The 20,670-nt window shown below is 38.6% G+C and overlaps 1 protein-coding gene across 5 annotated transcripts in view; it reads right to left on the reverse strand.

The window, feature by feature from the left end:
- WASF3 (WASP family member 3) overlaps nucleotides 1-20,670 on the reverse strand; it is a 79,478-nt gene that overhangs the window by 54,382 nt on the left and 4,426 nt on the right. For 2 of the 5 annotated variants that reach the window (XM_075490855.1, XM_075490850.1), the window contains exons 2-3: nucleotides 834-926; nucleotides 25-96 (exon numbers count right to left, since the gene is read on the reverse strand). The exons of 1 other annotated variant lie outside the window; for it this stretch is intronic. The gene's annotated coding sequence lies outside the window, so the exon portion shown is untranslated. Of the gene's footprint in view, nucleotides 1-24; nucleotides 97-833; nucleotides 927-2,495; nucleotides 2,534-20,670 lie in introns of those variants that run through there. 2 more of the 5 variants (XM_075490852.1, XM_075490853.1) reach the window with 2 other exon arrangements.

The raw sequence follows: 20,670 nt of genomic DNA on the forward strand, positions 1-20,670 counted from the left end.
CTCTCAGAAGACAGAATAACAAACCTGCTCTCCAGCTTCTTCCCCTGCTTAAAAGGTTTCTCTTTCCCACTGCAGAAGCAGACAAGCTGCAGCCCCCTAAAAAAAATTATTATAATCAGCTTTACTTATTCTAACAAAAATGCCTGCACTTCGGCAGTAGTCCTTCAGTACCACCACCCAGCATGGCCCACATCTTATGCCACACAGTGAGGGTAGTGCTACACAGCTGTTTTCATACTCTTCCACCAACACAACAGACATTCCTCATCTAAAAGTCTGTGCTGTGCATGTCGCAGCTGAGACAGATGGGGGGGGGGGGAAGGGAGATTTTTTCCCCACAAAGCTAGTTTAATATCAATAAATATAAATCTTTTATTATCCATTGCACTTTGAGGCAAACAGTCAAACATTTAACCTCAGCAGATTTAGTTTAAATCTCTAAGACGACACATCAGCAAAATACAGATTATACAGGGGAAAAGTAATTAACAGATGCAAATTTATAAATCCAATCTCTCATGAACAACCATGAATAAAGTAAATTTATTTCTGTTTTCTACACAATAAGATTAGTGTTTAAATGATACTAGTCTCCTGGGCTAGCAGTGCTTTTGACATTTGTTTCAGGGCCTAATACAGCGTATCTTCAACATCACAAAAATATAAGCCTCCTTCCCAATGATAACTCAAAACCTTCTGGACAGTTTCCAAACTTCATCAGTGGTCTTCAGTTTAAGGACTTACACAGTTTTCAAAGCTATTTGTAACAGATTCATACAAATGCAAAGTAAGTGACAAGGTATGTTCAGTAAGAGCTCCCTTGAACAACTTACCATTTAAAAAAGGGAGTAGAGAATATCCTTTCTGTTTACACGTTTGAGAAGACAGCTATTCTGTAACTTGCTAGCACAGTCAGGTGGCTTTCTCTGCAAACAAAGACAAATTTCAACTTAGCTTTTCAATAATAGAGTAATTAAAGATATGTATTAAAAAGTCAGGTTCAGTGATCAGTTAAAAAAACTTACTAAAAACATGCATGAGTAGAATCTAGACATACTTTTAACTGTTTTGAGCTAAACATTATTTCATTTTACAGCTTAATTTTTTTCAAGGTAAGAAAATAGCTTGTGTTATTTTATAATCAATGCCCTTTTTTAACTGGAAATACCGGCAGCGAAGGTAACATTTAACCACTTAAAGACTGTGAGGATGGAAAAACGTGAGATAATGGCCTATAGTAAAGCATAATAAACCACCAGGTTTGAGTTCCTCTGAGATACTTCACAGTAAATTAAATATTACTAAACACAAACCCACTAAAACAAAACAAACACACTAAAAAAAGCAATGAGAATCTCTTGCAACAGTATTGAGACATTTCCATGGAAAATATTACAGATCCTAGCATCAAGAGAATATTCTGACTTATAGATGAACATTTAGTCATACACTAAATTTTTATACATTTTTTGTGGTTAAGACATAGCTGCCCTTTCTGCAAGAACTGTACAAAGATGATCTCTAAACCAGATCATTTGATCATAAGAGACTAATATTACAGCCATATTTTTAAAGGCTGCTGCTATACATTCCTTGATGGAACGTGATTAGACATTTTAGACAACAAAAATTTACAAGAGAGATTAAAAAAATTTCTTTATGTCAAGGACACATTTATAAAATGGGATTTATAACAAAGCTAAAGCATCTAGAAGAGCAAGACACTGTTAAAATCACCACACATAGATTTGTCAGAGGCAAGACATCAGTGTCCTAGACAACACCTCTTGTTCACTGTCGCCACTCTAAATTTCCTTTATCCTCCCTCAAAATATTAGAGCTTTAACATCATGGTGCCCCCACCTCTATTCCAGTAAGCATTGGTGCAGTGGCCACCTATTCCAAATATAATATTGCCCTCTAGGTAGCTTGTTACCAAGATCTACCAGTTGGCCAAGGCCTTGGTCCTCACTTAAGTGTTTACATGCTTACAGAAGGAACTGTTCTGAAGTTACACATTATAAAAGGCCCAGGTACACATAGTTCATTCACATTCAGAGGTCTATCTTATCACCAGGATAGGTGTACTATGCAGGGAAGAAGGTGCCTTCCAAATGCAGCTTCACAATCCTGATGAAAATTATGTCAGACAGGATCCTATTAACCAAAGTGATTTGAACCAACAGTGATTTATTCAAGTGGTTCAAGAAACAGTAAACCTGCTTTAGAGCAATTAGCACTAGATTGAAAAACACTACAGAGCAGATGTCATAGAGCACTAGCCGAGTACAAGGTGACTGGAACTTTATATAGAACTCAAACCCTCTAGTACTATCAGGGTGGCTGAGTATATATTTACACATTACATTAGCCCCAGCAGCAAAAGCACCTCAGGAGGTTCTCGGTTCCCCACATTAGCTGCTCGTTCTGTCCACACACAGCAGCTCACCACTTCCATCAGTTACATCAACACAACATCTGTAGTACTGCACTACATAACGGGATCACTGAATCCATCCTGCAACGAAAGAACTCTCCACTCAGGTCAGCAATATGTGTGACCTATACAGGGATGGGAAGGAAGCAGAGAATTACCGCATGAACGGTGAGGATGAGACTCTTGCAGTTTTCACAGTGAAATGAGATCAACCATCCTGATATATATTCCAGGAGTTAGTGTAAATCCTTACGTGGTTAAATAAAGACATGGCCAATGTCAAGCAGGTTTGTATCTTTTTTAATCAGATTTTTTTTTTTTTTTTTTAAAGTAAAATATTTTAAAAAGAGACCCAGGAAAAGCAGAGAGGAAACACTGCACTCTTTCACTACATATTCTACATTTAAGACACATAGTTATGATGAAAAAAATATTGCAGATGCATGCAACATGAGATACAGAAAGGAAAATATATTTCAGTACACCGTTAACACTCCATCAATATCTATCTGCTGACATAACTGTGAATATACACCTTCCCTTTTGAATGGATTCTTTCTTTCCCATAAAATCTTCAAGAAGAAAGAAATCCCAATGAGAGCCATTATAAAAAGGTTCTTACTCATTACCAAGTACATCACTGAATCCTCTGCCAAGAGCCCCATTTGACTCATATTCACTGACTAAATTACAGAAAGTACTGAACAGTTTCAAGAGGGTAAGATTTTAGAGATGCAGAATGTATAACTGACTTCTGGTTAGAAATGTATATCCAGCTGAATTTTGTTTAAAATCAATGTTTTAAAACTTTCTAAACAGGACTCCTAGAAATGAGGAGACTGTATGCAAGCAATTTGAAGAAGCAGCTATACAGCACACAGAGGATTACTTCGAAAATCCACAGAAAAACAAACCATAAAGGATTTAATGCAAGACATAACTTTTATACAGATTGAGGATTAAAAGTATCCAAATGGTAGGTCATCAAAATGGTGAAAAAAGGATTTTATTTTAAAGTCTGCTTTCTGGGGTGGGGGGAGGGGTTTTAAAACATGGTTTCATATATGGAGATCCAAGACTTACTACTGTAGTCCGAATTACAAAGTAACTGTTTCATCAATGCACACACACAAAAAAGGAAGTGGTTTAAATCTTCAATACTGATTTGCCTTGTTAACTTCCTGTGTGTATTCAATCTTAGAAGCATGAAACTCAAATCTTGGAAACTACTGTAACTCTACAGCAGACATTTGGAAAACCCAGTTAATTTCTGGAGTCTTCAAAGAGCAGAACCACTACAGAAGCATCAATTGGTGGTTAGGTCCCACTTGGTCTTAAGTACTTCTACAATGGGATGGAGGGCTTTTCTGTAAAGAGCCATGCAATTAATTACTTAGAACCAAGGGGCTGCTCGGTGGCCCATCCTAAGCAGCCTTCATGAAACTGATCAAGACAACTAGAAAACTTATCTTTAAATTAAGCTTGATCACTATTCCAATCTTAAACTTGGGCACATAACAGGAGCAGCATAATGGAAGACACAGCAGCTCATGCTTTTCAAGCGGTCTTAAATTTAAGATGCAATTGCTGTTGCCTAACCCAAATTCTGAGCCTCCACAGACATCCAGAAATGCAGACTTACTTAGGACATACACTGTCCTTGGAGTGTGGGGAGCCATCTGCCCTCTGCCAAGCCCTCAAGGGACAATTTCCTACTCCGTATCTTTCTGAGAACCGCTTTGATGGTCAGACTTGGTCACAGCACCCAGTGTGTCCTCTACCACTAATTCTTTCAAAAAAAGTTCAAGCTCTTGGGGTTTTTCTTTAAAGCACAGACAGATAACAAAGTAAAAATATCCAACCTGTTGTGGAGTACCTTGTATCTCTTTTACTCATTTTCACTCACTGAATTATGGTACAAATATTCATTGCTTGACTGAGCATAGCAGTCCTTCAGTATTGGACAGAGGAGATTATCTAAACTGGCTGGCAAAATCCTACACATCTTGTGGAATTTATATGAGGTTGAACACTTGATCTTCAGAGATCTTGCAATCTACAAAAGACAGTGCGTCAAGCCTATGAGCCAGCCAGTAACAGCACTGGTTTGTCAGACATTCTTTGCTGATAAGAAGCATGCTAGCATTGACCAGCCCCCACATATCTCACCTCTTTGGTACCTCAATGGTAAGAGGCTTGCCTAGGGCAACACTCTCTTCCTTAATGGTCAGCACTGATTCTTTACTGCAAATGTAAAGATAAGGCTATACCACAAATGGCTAGTACCAACCACAACAGGCAGGAAGTAGCTCTTTCACTCTCTCATGTTCAATCTAAAAAGATTCTCCCATCACTGACAAAGAAATAAGTCCAAAATCTCTGAGAAGGAACACATTTCAGCTGGGACATCAATATTAAAATGTTTTCAAACACCTGAACAGGTTTCCTGGCAGCATTTACCATCCATAAACCTCCACAGGTGACAGTCCTAATCTCACAGTACAAGTCTTCTGTACTATCAGCCTGCTCCTTCTCCCAATATAGCCCCACAATCTTCTCCAGAAGTTTGGTGTATGCCTTTCTGTAAAGATGTAAAGAGCTCCTTCCTAGCTCCACTCCCAGTGCCCAGAGATGCCTCCCTAATGCTTTACATAAAGGAATGCTGTTGGCTTTACATCAAAGTGGAGATCCACTTAAGTAACAATACTACAAATGGACCTTCCTCAGCAGAACCTCTGTAATTTCAATTGTTGCCCACCCAGACAGGGGGGTCATTATATAGCATAGTTTGTCAGTTAATAAGATTAAAGAATATGCTTCTTAAAATAAAGAAGTCCCTTAAATTCTTTCTGGAGCATTCAATCTCATTTCTTGTGGTTAGCAGATACTGCTACAAAGCATGAACATCTAGACAGATGCTTTGTGTAAGGAAGTACCCCAGACAGAAAGAAAACCTGTGGGCTCGTTAAAGGGATTAGTCCAAGGCTAGATGATGGGAAAGACAGAGGTACAGGCTTTCAAGTTAAATGCTTCACTAAAAAAAAGTGGATATGGTAACATGAGCAATACAAAAACACTGTCAGATAGTTAACAGTCAACATTCAAAGGAAATAGTGGACTTCACCCTGTCCTGAACGAAACTTAAGATTTTCTTTAGCTCAAACTTCTCTGTAGGTAGTAGAGGGTCATGCAGTTTGTACCCTACTGTTGCATAACATTAGAGAGAAGTGGCAGAATAAGGGAAGCATGAATCAGCACAGGACACAGAACCCCACTGAAAAGTGCTAGTCAAAAATATCACATGTACAAATATATACCACTAAAATGAGACACTTAAGATTGATAAATGAAATTTAGTAGGCTTCAGAATGCCTAACAAAAAAAGGCAAATTAAACAGAACTAATGTAATTTTTAAAAAGGAAAAAAAATATCACATCTATAAAGAAGTGCAACAGGGAAGGAGGCAGCAGCAGAGTCATACTTAATGGTATCTTACTCAGCACTGCCACAGCTGACAGCCAGCTTCAATTCCATGGAATCAGAATTATGCAGATGGTCACAGGCTGGATCAAGAAGGCAGCTGCTCTCCCTAGCACACCCATCCAGAGGCAAGACATGTTTTTACATCTGGATCTAGCTAAAAGTAACCATTCGCATAACTCTATGGCCAGTTCCCCTATAACTTTGAAGTGAAAGAGAAATGGAAAAAAAGAGCATTCAGATTCAATGTTTGGAGAATAGGAGGCCTTCACCCTAGCAGACAGAACAATGCTTTGTAGTATAGACCTGAGCTCATGGAAAAATCTCACCTTCCCTGTAATTATGTCCTCCTCAGAGGCCATATCCTTTGTTCAAAAACCCATCTGAGATAAGAAGCTTGCTTCCTTTGTAAACTGCTCTATGATCCCTTAAAAGGCTTTAAGTATGTTAATAGCAAGAGGAGGTCTAAAGAAAACATTAGAGTGATACTTGTTGAAGATGGTCATCTAATAGGGATGAAGAAAAAGCAGAAGCATTCAGTGCTTTTTTTTCTGCCTCGGTCTTTAATAATACTGATAGACCTTGGGCTGCCCGGTCCCCTGAATCAGAGGACCATGAGTGTGGGAACAGCGACTTTCCATTTGTGGACACTGAAATTGTAAGGGACCAGCTGTATCAGCTGAATGTTCACAAGTCCATGGGGCCTGATGGGATTCGTCCCAGAGTTCTGAAGGAGCTAGTGGATGTTATGGCGGGACCCTTCTCTATCATCAAACAAAGGTCTTGGGAGCCTGGGGAGGTCCCTGATGACTGGGAGCTACCCAGTGTTATTCCAATTTACAAAAAGGGCATGAGGGAAGACCCAGGGAACTACAGACCTGTTCCTGGACCTAACCTCAGTTCCTAGAAAAATTATGGAGAAGATTATACTCTGTACTATGGAAAGGCGTTTAAAGAATAATGCAGTCATCAGGCACAGTCAGCATGGGTTCACAAAAGAAAAGTCCTGTTTAACCAATTTGATATCCTTCTATCATAAGGTCACCCACCTAGTGGATGATGGGAAGGTGGTGGATGTAGTTTTTCTGGATTTTAGTAAGGTTTTTGATACTGTCCCTCATAGCATCCTTCTGGACAAGTTGTCCAACTGTGGGATGAACGGGTTCACAGTGCCCTGGGTGAAGAACTGGCTAAAAGGCAGAGATCAAAGGGTTGTAGTGAATGGGGCTACATCTGGCTGGTGACCGGTCACCAGCGGTGTTCCTCAGGGTTCAATTCTAGGGCCAGTCCTGTTCAATATATTTATCAACAATTTGGATGCAGGAGTTGAATGCACCGTTAGCAAGCTTACTGATGATACCAAACTGGGAGGTGCTGTTGACTCTCTTGAGGGACAGGAGGCCTTGCAGAGGGATCTAGATAGATTGGAGGACTGGGGAATGATTAATGGGATGAAATTTAACAAGTCGAAATGCCGGATTCTGCACTAGGATTGAGTAATGCCGGGCACAAGAATAAAGTGGGAGAGGAGTGGCTGGAGAGCAGCCCTGCAGAAAGGGATGCGGCGGTGCCGGTCGGCAGCAGGCTCAATAGGAGTCAGCAGTGTGCCCCAGCAGCCAAGAGGGCAAACCGCATCCTGGGGTGCATCAAACACCGCACAACCAGCCAGCCAAAAGAGGTGATTATCCCGCTGTATTCAGCGTTGGTGCGGCCTCACCTTGAGCGCTGTGTGCAGTTCTGGGCCCCACAATTTAAGAATTGTGAAGGACCTTCACAATTTAAGTGAAGGTCCTTGAATGTGTCCAGAAGAGGACAACAAAGCTCGTGAAAGGGCTGGAAGGCATGTCCTGTGAGGAGCAGCTGAGGATTCTGGGCTTGTCTACCTTGGAGAAAAGGAGGCTGAGGGGCGACCTCATTGCTCTCTACAGCTTCCTGAGGAGGGGAAGTGGAGAGGGAGGTGCTGATCTCCAATCCCTGGTATCCAGTGACAGGATGCATGGGAATGGTTCAAAGCTGCACCAGGGGAGGTTCAGGCTGGATATTTCTTTACTGAGAGGGTGGTCAAACACTGGAACAGGCTTCCTAGAGAGGTGGTCAATGCCCCAAGCCTGTCAGTGTTTAAGAGGCATTTGGACAATGCCTTTAATAACATGCTTTAACTTTTGGTCAGCCCTGAACTGGTCAGGCAGTTGGACCAGATGATCATTGTAGGTCCCTTTCAACTGAAATAGTCTATTCTATTCTTATAAACAGTTCTCTCATATGTACATACTTAGGTATGCATGTAGATATATATACTACTGCAGTTTAGTTCTCAGTATTTATAAAGCCTTTCATATCCATAGATACATATCTCTACATACCCAAAACCTTTAGAAAGGTTCAGTAGAACGCAGACCATAAGATATTTGTGAAAAGGTTTTTCCCCCAATTTGAAAGTCTTAAAAAGCATTTAAATTGTTTTTAGACAGATGTAGGTATCATACAGATTAATCATTAAAGAGCCACCATTTATAAAATTAAAACTCAATGGAATTGAACAGTTAGTGACTACTTATGGTTGACCTATGGGGTTCAATTAAGGACATCACTATGTAAAGAAATAAGGTGGGTGAGAAGGGAAAGAGAGAAATGAAAGCATTTTTAACAGGTGAAACTTATATTTAATTATTCCATTTTACACCCCAGCTGGAGAGCTATTCTTGAAAGAGATTAGCATACTCTAGTAATAACTACATGGTTCAGGTTTATCCCAATTTCTCAAGGGTTTTTCTACCCCGCCTCCTGTTTTTAAAGGGCCAGATGAGACAGGCAGTTTTGTTTGTTTCTTTTAGGTCTTTTTTGTTATTAACATTTTTACTTATAAGCCAGTCAAACTAAAGCAGTTTTGCATGGATCTGTGACCTCAAATCTAATTGAATGTAGATGAGCTTAGCAGTTTAGGAAGATCAAACAAATCACAGAAATCCAGAAGTATGTGAAATAAAGTCAACTTTTTCTTTCGAAAAGAAGGTTGAAGTGGCTTAAAGCCATCATGCCTGCTGTTACCATGAGATTTTTATGGTTTTAATTAAGACCTGGTTTCATAAAAGGGAATTTTAAAACTATTTCTACTTCACACTGTTTAATAAGGGTAAGGAACAGTATGAACTTCATTAACCTAATCACATAACCCATACAGGTTATCTACTACTTTACCATCAGACTCAACACCAAGCAGTTGATACTAATTCAAGAGATCAGATTTGCCTGTTCCCACTAAATAGCCTCAAATTCAGTAAGTCCTATTCTTCAGATTACTTCAGTATCATTCTCACAGCCATGTTTAGTATTTCTGTTGGGGGGCAAGGAAGCAGTCAGCTGCCACAAATGCAACATCTTACAACAGTAATTTCCATGAACAAATTTTGAAACAATGAAAAAAATCTTGATCTGATAACCAAGTCTAAGAAAACCTAAATTTAACACATACAATGCTGTATGTATATATATACATCCCAGATCTCTCTTTAACAGTTCATAATAATGTGATTGCATGTATGCCATCCTATTCTCTCTCAGTTTCTTGCCTGTCTTCCAACAACCATAAAATATCCATTTCAACTACATTTTCAAGTCTTACGCCCTTTGCCTTCCTCTACTGAACATTTTGAAAGCTACCAATAATGTAGATTATTTTCAAGAATTAAATACATATTTACATCATGTCAGATGCAAAACATCTTGACTTTGGGGGAAAAAAAAAAAACTTCAATGTTTTGAAACAGTGGCAATTGGTTGCTGAAAGGCACAGGCCACCAAGAAATCCACAGTAGGTTTGTGGTGTTGTTTTTTTTTTTTTTTTTTTTTTTCTCCATTCGAAGACCAAAAGCTATTCTCTTTAACACGATGTAGACAGGAGTGGAGGCACAGAACACGTCACAGGAAAGGAAGTATGCAATGTCCCAAGGCAACACCCTGCCTGCCCAGGCAGCAGCTGACAGCTCCAAAGCGATGTGTGGCTTACGCTCAGGAGTGGAAGCAACCAGGCATTTCGGTCATTACCAACCACTCTGCTCTGCTCTGGGAAGAAAGAGAGAAGGGAAGAAAGAGAGAAGGGACAGCAGGGAATCTGGCACAGCTTCAAATCCACCTCCTCCCACCTCCAATTAGGAAAGCAGAAACCGCACAATGCTTTAGGGCTCCAGCTCTACTTCGCAGATGACAGGGCCAGAGCCGCACCACTGTGACTCAGTGCTTCCTCCTTCCCTCTTCATTTAACAGCTGCTTGGTGCTGGCAAAAGAGCAGTAGAGGAACAAACTACTACCAAAAAGGGAGGTTTAATCAAAAGTCTGAAAACTGCTAATATTCAATGCGTTAAGCTTACACAAGCACATGCACTGTAGATGTGTGGAAGCTAGCAAGTAAAGCTACACCAGATTGAGAACTCAATGCCTTATCAACTCTTTACTCTTTCACCACAAGTGACCTTGGTTTCAAATGCTCATGGAGCTTTTCATAGGTGACCTCTGTGACCAAATGTGGTGAAGTGGTGTAAGCACCACAATCATCCGAGCTGACCACTCATGTTATTACAGGTTAAAAAACTGCTGGCAAATTCTGCATCAAGTACAATGAACTAAAACAGACCATCCAAGAAGGCATGCAACCTTCTTTAGGTTTTTTTTTGCAGGAGCAGGGGGAGGAGGTTGTTGGGGGTTTGGGGTGGTTTGTTTTTTGGTTGGTTTTGGTTTTTTTAAAGCCTCCTTTATGAGGAACCACTTAAAGTGTCACCTGATCCCACATAATACCGGTTTTTTTAGCACAGTATGGATGCATACTGGTTTTCTTATTTTAGCAACTCTTGTGGCACATTACCATAGGAATCCCTTTTTTTTTTTTAAGAGGTTATTGCCTACAACACTTTTAAGATCCTATGTTTTCAACTTACTGGCTGCAGAAATAATGGTATTTTCCATTAACTAACAGTATAAACTGGCATTTCCATAAACTACTGCCAACACATTTCCTGTCTCACCAATTTTACTCCTGCCATGCAGGTCTACTTTAGAAAAACTGAAAAATTTCAAACCACGTTTCACTAATGATTTTCTCTCTTTTGATACACATGGAAGATCCAAGCTCAGATCTCAGAATTGCAGATACTCAGTAAGATTTAACTTTGTTACCCTTACATGTTCGGGATATTCACACCAATGGAAATGTAAAATTGGCATTTAAATAGGCTTAAATTTCACCAGTCAACTAACTATATCCTTGATGGTTTTTTTGTTTGGTTTTTTTTTTTTTTTTTTTTTTTTTAAGTCAAGACTTCCAGAAAGTGAGATTTAACCATGGTGCTGGCATACACAGAAGAAAACCAAGGGGAACAAAACCTTCCACCTACCTCATTTTCAAGCATGACAATAGTACAGAGATGCCCTTCCCTTGAGAAAGGCTTTTATTTAGGAGTAGCCTATTATCAGGTTAACATGTAAATAACTAAAGTTGCAAGATTCTGTTTTAAAGTAGTAGTTTTGGTGCAGAACATTTAAAGTGGACAACTTAAGCTATTATTAGGACAAGCCCATGTTCAAGTGCTTAAAAAGTAAACAAATAATCAATCATGGGGACTGAGTAGGCAGTCACGGGGAGAGGGCGTTTTCCCAATAAAGAGTCACACTAACAATAACCAGTATCCACACAATGATCTTTGCCCTCACGTGGCCCACTGAAAGACTGAGGTTTAAGATTTTACAACTTAGATCAAGACAGCTTTCTAGATATAATCTTACTACTACAAAAATAGTGATGTCCTCCCCTAAACATAAAGCAAAAAAACCCCATAAGTAGAATAAAAAAGTCCAACCATGCACCAGCACCAATCCTCCACTGTACTGTTTTGCTGCATTTTTCAGGCAAATAGATCACTGGTTTTGTGCAAAAAATACATTAGTTTGGATTGCACAATTAAGTGGAATTTTAATCTCAAAAACCCTTCTCCATCAGACTTCCTGAATCTGATCACTTCAGGTCAGTTACTCTTTTTCTGCTTTCATTCAATTAATTAACAACTAGTAATGGACAACATCATTTGAGTAATAACAAAAAGTACCACAACATCACATAAAATTTTGGACAAAACATCAATGGGATTTCAGGTATCAGCAGAACTCTCTCCTTCCCCTACCAGCTTCTTGCTCTTCAAAAAAATGAACTTGCCCGAAAGAGAGGTCTTGGGAAATTTAAACCCAGACTATTACACAGATCAATACTGCACCGGCAATGGGAACACACACAATACCTATTCCCTCAAATACAAGACCTCTCCTCCCTAGCACAACCCTCCTTTCCCTCTAGAGGAACTATGGCACCTTTTTTTAAGCCAGGCCCAGTAAACTAAGATACAACTAACTAGGCCTAAACTAAGATTAAACTTTCCAAGTTCCTGTAGTTACAATACAGCTGGTAAATATTTCTCTACTACTATTTAATAAAAAACTAGAATGTAAGCAGACTTATAAGAAAAAAGTTTAACATTAAATCTTGTACCAGACACATTTCTGAAGAAATAAGAAGCAAAATAAAAAGGACTAGCCAGAATTCAAACAAAAGCACATGAGAACACACAAGAGGCATGTTTTCAGATTTCATGCCCCTTTGCAACTTACATTCTTTGCTATCTCTTTCTGCATAACAGGGGAACATTGATTTAATGGCTGGAAGTGATATTATGCTATCAACAGTAAATAATTTTCACCCCCAAGCACAACCAGCTCTAAAGCAATGTATCTGTGCATTAGGAACAAAAGGTATTAAAAATAAATAAAGAGTAGGTGAAAACTATTACTAGATTAGTTGAGTGATTTATAAAGCCTCTTCTTGGCTACCAAGAATCTATCTGGCAGAGACTACTCATTAATAAGGAAGAGAACTTCACCTTCTCCTAAGCCTTTAGAGTATCAGTATCTGTTCCTGGATAAAACTGCTGTAAATCCCAATCTTACACAAAACAGTTAACAACCAACATTCTTTTGTTTGGGGGGGAAGGGGAGGACAGGGTACCTGCAGCTACTGCATCCTTATGGGCCAGCTGTTCCGTAGGTCACGTTCTTTTCTATTCAGAGTCACCAAAAGTTGTTTCAAGCCTACAGAAAAATGTAATACTCAAGCTTCCCACTTTGGCCAGGTTTATTCTTCTTTTAACACCCAATAAGAATTTGATTTAAATCAGCAAGTCCTGCATGCTTTGAACCAGAAAAGAGGATCAACACTTCATTATACACCTGCAGAAATGAGCAAAAAAGCATGGAAGGCATATTTTACAGAACACTAGTAGTATCATGCAAATTAACTAATCCACAGTGGAATTTAATTATTTCTACAGTCTTATCTTTCCTACAGTTACAGTTATTTTAGTATTTTGTTCAAAGTGGACTTAGAAGACTTCAAAATACACTTCTGACAAAAGAACACTTGTCCTTCAAGCCCTGTATTTCAGACAAGCTTTTGTTTCAAGGTTTCCTCCATATATTTTAGTTCTAAAATATCGGGTTGAACATCTTAAAGAGAATACAATAACTTTCAATAACCCTCATTTAAATTTACTGGGTTTACTCCTCTAGATTCAACACCCATACTTTCTACCCTCACAGTTAAATCTCTCTAATGTTTCCTACTCAGTGCTAAAGCACATGATTTTTCTCCATTCTTATCCCATCCCTGTAACTGAATGAACCTAGACAAACTCTTTGGCTATCTGGGATTGTTCTACGCTGTATTTATTGTTCTGTAATGAGGCGTAAAGAAAGTTATCTTTGACCAACAAATCAAAGCTGTTCACTGTTTAGACTGTCATCCCTTAGACTGTGAACCCTTAGGTTCACATAACTTACTTCAACATATTTTCTAATGCTTCATATTCAAGTCATTAACAGCTATAATTCTACAAATATGAACAAGAGTGGGGATAACTCAAACTATACATTTATTGCCATGGGTCTTATGGTTAACATCACAGTTACCATAAGCATAAAATGAAGCCTTATTTATTAATATCTGAACCTCAACATTTAAATTTAGCTTTGAAAAACTTCAAAAAATTATTACAGGCTGCCTGTGTGCTTCTCTGGAGCCCAGTAACTTGGCTGAGGAAAACTCTTGCCAAACTATCATTAGCATTTAGCAGCTTAAGGGCTAACTGTGCTTGTTGTTTCAACCCCCTGACAACCAACTGTAAGGACACACCATTAAATTTAAGCTTCCAAAAACATTTAACATTTGATTCTGCTGAAAATACAGTTTTACTACATGTTTTGAAAATAAAATCACTTTTTCCTCTTTTAGAAATTCATTATGATGCCAGACATATGCTTGTTTTCCAAACAACAACTGTTTAAAAGAAAGAATACTTTCTGATGTTCCTGCCAAAAATAACATTCTGTGGTTTAAAGGAATCTGATAGTAGGCAGATCACTCAGTTGAGGGAAGAAGGGTTTACATTTCATGTCTTGCATCTACTTCCCTCCATTTTAAATTTATTTGGGGATGAATGTGGCAGTGGGGAGGGGTTTTGTTGTGGTTTGTTGGGTTTTGGTTTTTTTACATCTCCAAGCATTTCACTCTCCAAAAAAAGGCATCTGTGGGTTTTACCAGAAGTGACACAAAGCAGAAGTTCATTGCAATACATTTCTTTCTTACAGGGAATACTAGGATATAAAAGAGAGAGTTTGAAAGGGAAGTAAAAGAAGACTTCAGAAGAAATGGATAGGAGAGAGTTCGCAGCAGGAGGAAGTGGAACAGAAAATCCAAATGAGGAAGTAGCACACAAGGAACATTAACAGCTTCCTCTTAAAATGCAGGATGGAGAGAAGGAGATGCATTTAGGGTTTCAGCTGCTGTTATCACAGGCAGCAAAAATACTACCTGCCCACTAAAGGTGGTTATTTCACTGCTTCCTCAATAGTCTCAGATTAATAGATAGAACTGGTAATAGAAACATGCAAATTGGACTATATACTGCATAAGACTACTATTTCTGTACATTTCAGAAAGCCATCTTTGTAAGACAAGGGTTCAAATCTGCTACAATGTTTGACTTAGTCCTTCATTCACTTTACTAGGCATCAATTAATAACTCAGAAATAGTAACTGCACCAATTTACTAAGTGATGTAAAGTATTTAGTCAACTTGAAGCATCTAAGAACAAAAATTCTGGACTTTTCCCCAATAATGGAATTTTAATTACCACTTCCCAGCAGTTTTTGCAAATAGTTATAAATCCCATTGAACAGAACCATGCCACCACTCTCCAAGATACAGAAATTCCTGAAGGCTGCTAAACCTGCTCCAACATCAAGCCAACTAGTCAGACAACAGTTCAGCCAGCTGAGTGACCTAGAAGAATATAATCTCCTACATGACAGCATGCCGCAGATCCATGCAAGCTTAGAGGCCCTCAGAATTTTTAGTATGGCAACCAGAATAACATTATTGCAAAGCATGTACCTTCTCCAGTAGAATAGCAACTATTTTAGAAAAATAAGGTCAGAATCCCAATGATCTTACAGTAGTATTTCAGATGCAGCTATTTCAGGCTAATAAAAATCCTTAAGATTAAAAATCCAACCGCTTATTAGTCCGCCAACGTGGAAGCTTTTCCTGTATTAGCAGTGCAAATCCAGCACAGAAATTCAGCAACTAGACATGAAGGTCTGTCTTTACAGCATTATTAGCTTGAGCTATAACTAGGTGTTGCTCCTAATCTTATCTATGCGCTTGTGTAGAATTACCCACCCTGAATCAAAGGATGCTTGAAATTTCAAGACAGTCTACAAGACTATGAGCAGTGTTTGATGACAGAGGCAAATGTTCCAATAGCTACATTTCATGAGGGCTGGAAGACTATACCCCAGTGCATTCTCGGACACTCCTCTTGAAGGCATTTGTACCTGAATGTTCAAGTGATGAGGTATTTCACACTTGCCACACACAAGCTCTCCAACTCTTTACTTGCTATAAATATAAAGTGATTGCTACAGTGAAGAAGTAATAAGACCTGTAGGATGTGAAGAATGGAGAGCTTCAAGAGAAGCAAGCTGACTGAGCTGACGGACACAGGATGCCCTCCATCTAGAAAAAAATTAAGCTGCTGAAATGCTAGTTTCTGCTTCTTTCTGCAAAAAGAAGGGTGGATAGAAAGCACGTGGCTTGCACATCTGCTTGTCTAGCATAGCCTGGAAAACAGCCTTCTGCTACTACACAGTTAGATAACATGAAACTGTAACTAAAACACTCATACAACTGTAGCAAGACATCCTCTTTAAATACAACTTAGAGTTAACTGCAGCCCCACTCCAGCTCCTGAGTTGGCATGCAGAGGTTAGAAGGAATTTCAATATTCAAATCATGTGCAAAAAAAAAGTAATACATGTAGGAGAGAGTCTTCAAATTCAGCATAAAATCGAACATAGGTTCATTTGAAGTGATGTGTTATGTCCTCCATGTTTGCAGCTGTTTAAGCATTCAAAGCAGCAGCCAAGCTTTAAAAAGAAAAACAGTACTTTCCCAGGAAATAACTTTACAATAAACCTGTGCTGATATGAGTTCCAGAGAATTTCAACATTCTGTAGAAAACTCAGCAGCATGCTCTAACTACTGTAGAAGAAAGAACTAAAAAGCCACATTTTCACTAAAGCCCCCCTTCTAATTCAGAAGTTCAAACTTTTCATTTCTTCATTCACATGTAATGAGGCAGAAGAACTTCTCAAAGAAGCATCTCCAAAGGCTGTTTGAAGTTTCAAAATAAAATAAGTTTCCCAGGCCTTGCCTTGTAGCACACTAGTCCCCACAGCTGCCTATTGCTCTGTTAGGACAAAATCAAGTCTACAGCAGATGAATGGTTTTCCTCGTCATCATGGAATACTGACCTTTTCCGCTATGGGATTTCAAAACAAACATCAAGAAATCAATTCCAACATTCACTGGAATACTGTTAACATGTTTTGATATATTACACCTGTCACTCATTACATACACAAGCCTTCCAACTATTGCTTGTTACAAGCAAAGTGGTTGCCAGTATGAAGGTGCACAAGAAACCTGGGATCCATCAGCTGAAGGTCTCTGGCTTTGAGGAAAATACATGTCCTAATGCCATTTAATTTTCCAAGTCACAGGAATGCAGAAGATAACCTGTTTACACCTTTACTGACTTTGTAAAAAAAAAAAAAAAAAAAAAAAGTGAGTTATGGATCCAAGGGTTATATACTGCTTACTTGCTCTAACAGGCCTCTCCACTCAGGTATACAACAGTGACCCAAACACCACTGTCCTTACCTTACCAGATATCAGAAGCACAAAAAAGACAGGTTAGCCCTTTCTAACCTTCAAAGGAAGGCATTGCAACAAGAACAGCAGTGCTAGGCTGCAAGAAAAAGCTACTGGAGAGAGAGGAGTGGGCAACAGCTGCATACGTCACCTATGACTGCATACATTAACTATAAACCTTCAAATAAGGGAATACTCAAACTCAGCTGGCCATTACAGTTGTCAGCACTGGAACAAATTTTATCCCCAGATTCAGTCTGAACCCCAGCCCCTACTAACAGCCCTGCCAACGGTGTCTCGCTCTGCAGCAAGCGACAAGCAGACAACTGGTTAACCAGTCCATGGAATAAAGTCCTGATGGTCACATTTTATATAATGTTCTCCACCTATAAGTATGGCAGAGCTCCCGTAATTCCTGACTTATTGTCCTTTACACACAGCCTTAACATTATGTTCTCTTTGCACTGGCAACGAGACTTAAATAAAACATTTTTTATGAGAAAATAAAACATTTTTTATGCGATTATACATGCTTATCAGTCTTCACTGATGAGGTGCTTTGGTCACTTTTAGTTTCTATGAATATATCAACAATAAAAGGAAATACTTTTGCACATGCTATCTTCTAAACAGTCAGTGAAACTCAAGTCCTCTAAAGCCTCTAAAGTTTCATGTTATCATAGAATATCCTGAGTTGGAAGGGACCCATGAGGATCAAGTCCAATGCCTGACTCCACACAGGGCAGCCTAAAAGTTACACCAGACACCTAAGAACACTGTCCAAATGCTTCTCGAACCCCGACTGACTTGGGGCCACAACCACTTCCCTGCGGAGCTTGTTCCAGTGCTTGACCACCCTCTCAGTGAAGAGCTTTTTCCTAGTTTCCAATCTGAACTTCCCTGATGCAGCTTTAAGTCAATCCCTCGTGCCCCATCACCGGACACCAGAAAGAAGAGATCAGCACCTCCCTTCCTGCTCCCCCTCATGAGGAAACTGGAGACAGTGATGAGGTCACCCCTCAGTACCCTCTTCTCCAAGCAGAACAAACCTACTATCTTCAGCTGCTCCTCATAAGCCATACCCTCTAGTCCTTTCACCATCTTTGTTGTCCTCCTTTGGACACACTCTAATATTTTGGTATCCTCCTTATATTGTGGAGCCCAAAACCATTGATATATTTTATTCCATCAACAACCTCTCCCTTCATAATCTACCAATACATTAAGAACATTAAACAGGCTTCATAAATCATGAAGAAAGCACACTAATTTAATCCAGAATACTACTGCATGCTAAGATCCAACTAATTACCCAGCAACCTAAAGGACAAGACACTAAAGAAGAACATAGACAAATATGAGCAGAAGTAGCAAATTACTGCATTCCAAGAAGAATATAACATCATCCCAATTCCTAACAAGGAGACACAAGTGTTTCCTGAATGAGGAATCACTAACATATTAACAGTAAGACAGTACAGTGTTCAGTATTGAGACATGCCCCTAAAAAATTAGGGCTTCCACTCAGGTAACCCACAGGAAAATACACGCAGCACCCTTTGAGCATGGCCATCCAGAGCACTTCAGCTCAACAAGATGCAATTAGTAGCACCTTACTAGCACAGTCCCAGTCTAAACAGCACCCTGTTTCAATATTTAACTGTTCAGCAAACACCTTAAATATACATAAGAGTTACATGTGCTTATAGACAAGCCAGGCACCTGAAAGCATGACATTACCTTAGAAAGACTGAAGGATCCAATTTCAAGAAATATCAAAGAAAAAAGTTAGAAAAGGCTGAATGACAGCAAAGTATTTCAGCATTCTTTACCTAATGAAAAGTATCAATAGGCTTATATAAAATTTCAAATGTCTGAAAAATTATAATTGCTAGAAGCACTTGCTACAAAGTTGAAGAATTTTTATCTATCAATTTCATTTACATCATGCATTAAACAGCATTTTCACTATAATTTAAACTTTCCTTCCTAGTTTTGAAGTTCCATCAGCAAGCAGCACAAGGCTGATAGAGGACTTGCTTTAGACTTCTGTATATATTGTGATTATCAAGTGCATATTCAGATACCAAAAAAACTGCCCAAACACACATTAATGCATAGTTACAACAGCCAAACAAACCTTAACTATGCTTTTACACCAGCACAGGAGGAAACATAACCACCGCATAAGCCTCCAAAAAGTCTGTCTCATTTGACCTTAATGGTGATAAATATTTTTGATCAATGTAAATTTATCTGTGTATACTGCTGTGTAATTGAACAATGCTTGATAGAGTTTTACGACAAGAAATTATTCTATAGTTTCTGTATTGGGCAGATTTCCACAACAGGGATGTGCAATAAAAGCTCGTGCCAAAGAAACAGTGAAATAGAGTTTTGATTTATGGAACTAGAGAGAAAACAAGCCAGGCTGTAATTCAGTGCACAACATTTGAAAATCTCATTTTTTCTTGTCCTGAAGAAAAACACATTTAAGTCAACCTAAAATTCTGGTTTTGACAGATTAATGGAAGTTACAACTGCCCTAGCATAGGCTACTTCTATTTGTATCAATTATGATAACTGTAAAATATGAACTCTGAACAGATTCAAATTACCATTGATATCTATACATACTTTATCTACGTCACTCACCAGCATTTTAAAGGTTACATCATATTCTGAAGACTATTATAAAACCTAAGTATCTACAGAACACAAGATTAATTCAAAAACTAAAGCAAAAATACCTGCATGCCAGCCACATCCAAGACACTTATTTTCATTATGTTATTATGTTCATTAATGCTTAGCCAATTCTCTAACTCAGAACTCAATAGTCCGTGTCAGTTCTTTCCGGTACTTCTTACCAAAACACTCTTGCAAGGAGGTTTTCAATTATGAATGTTTAGAAGAAAACCTACACATTAAGTATAATCTGTCTGACAGTATACAAATGATGGGGAAATATTTTGCTCTACTGCTTTTGTTTTAGACTGACATCTGTGTTTAAAGCAAACACAAACATCAATCAAGTTCAAACTGAATAACACTTAAGTTTTCTGCTTTTAAAATATATATTTTAAAACACAAAAGATGATTAACTCAGAGTTGAAGCATGCCTTCAAGTGGCACAAGTATAATGAATATGCAAAAATAAAATATTAAATAAATTTGGCATAAAGATGTTCTACATTTAATAGAAACACACATTGTCCCCTAATGCTGTATTTGGCTACCAAATCTCTGTAAGCATAAAGAGATTATATTTGTAACCAACAGGTAGGAAGGAGCTCCAAGAACATTGAAGAGGAGTAACTAAAATTCTAGTAAATGGAGAGGTCTACCAAAAAAAAAAAATCCCCATCACACACAGCAACTGATTCTAGACCCAGAAAACACCATTAGTTTAATGGCAGAATATTTCAGTATGTGAAAGGAAA

Source organism: Mycteria americana, chromosome 1 (assembly GCF_035582795.1).
Source record: "Mycteria americana isolate JAX WOST 10 ecotype Jacksonville Zoo and Gardens chromosome 1, USCA_MyAme_1.0, whole genome shotgun sequence".
Lineage (NCBI taxonomy): Eukaryota > Metazoa > Chordata > Aves > Ciconiiformes > Ciconiidae > Mycteria > Mycteria americana.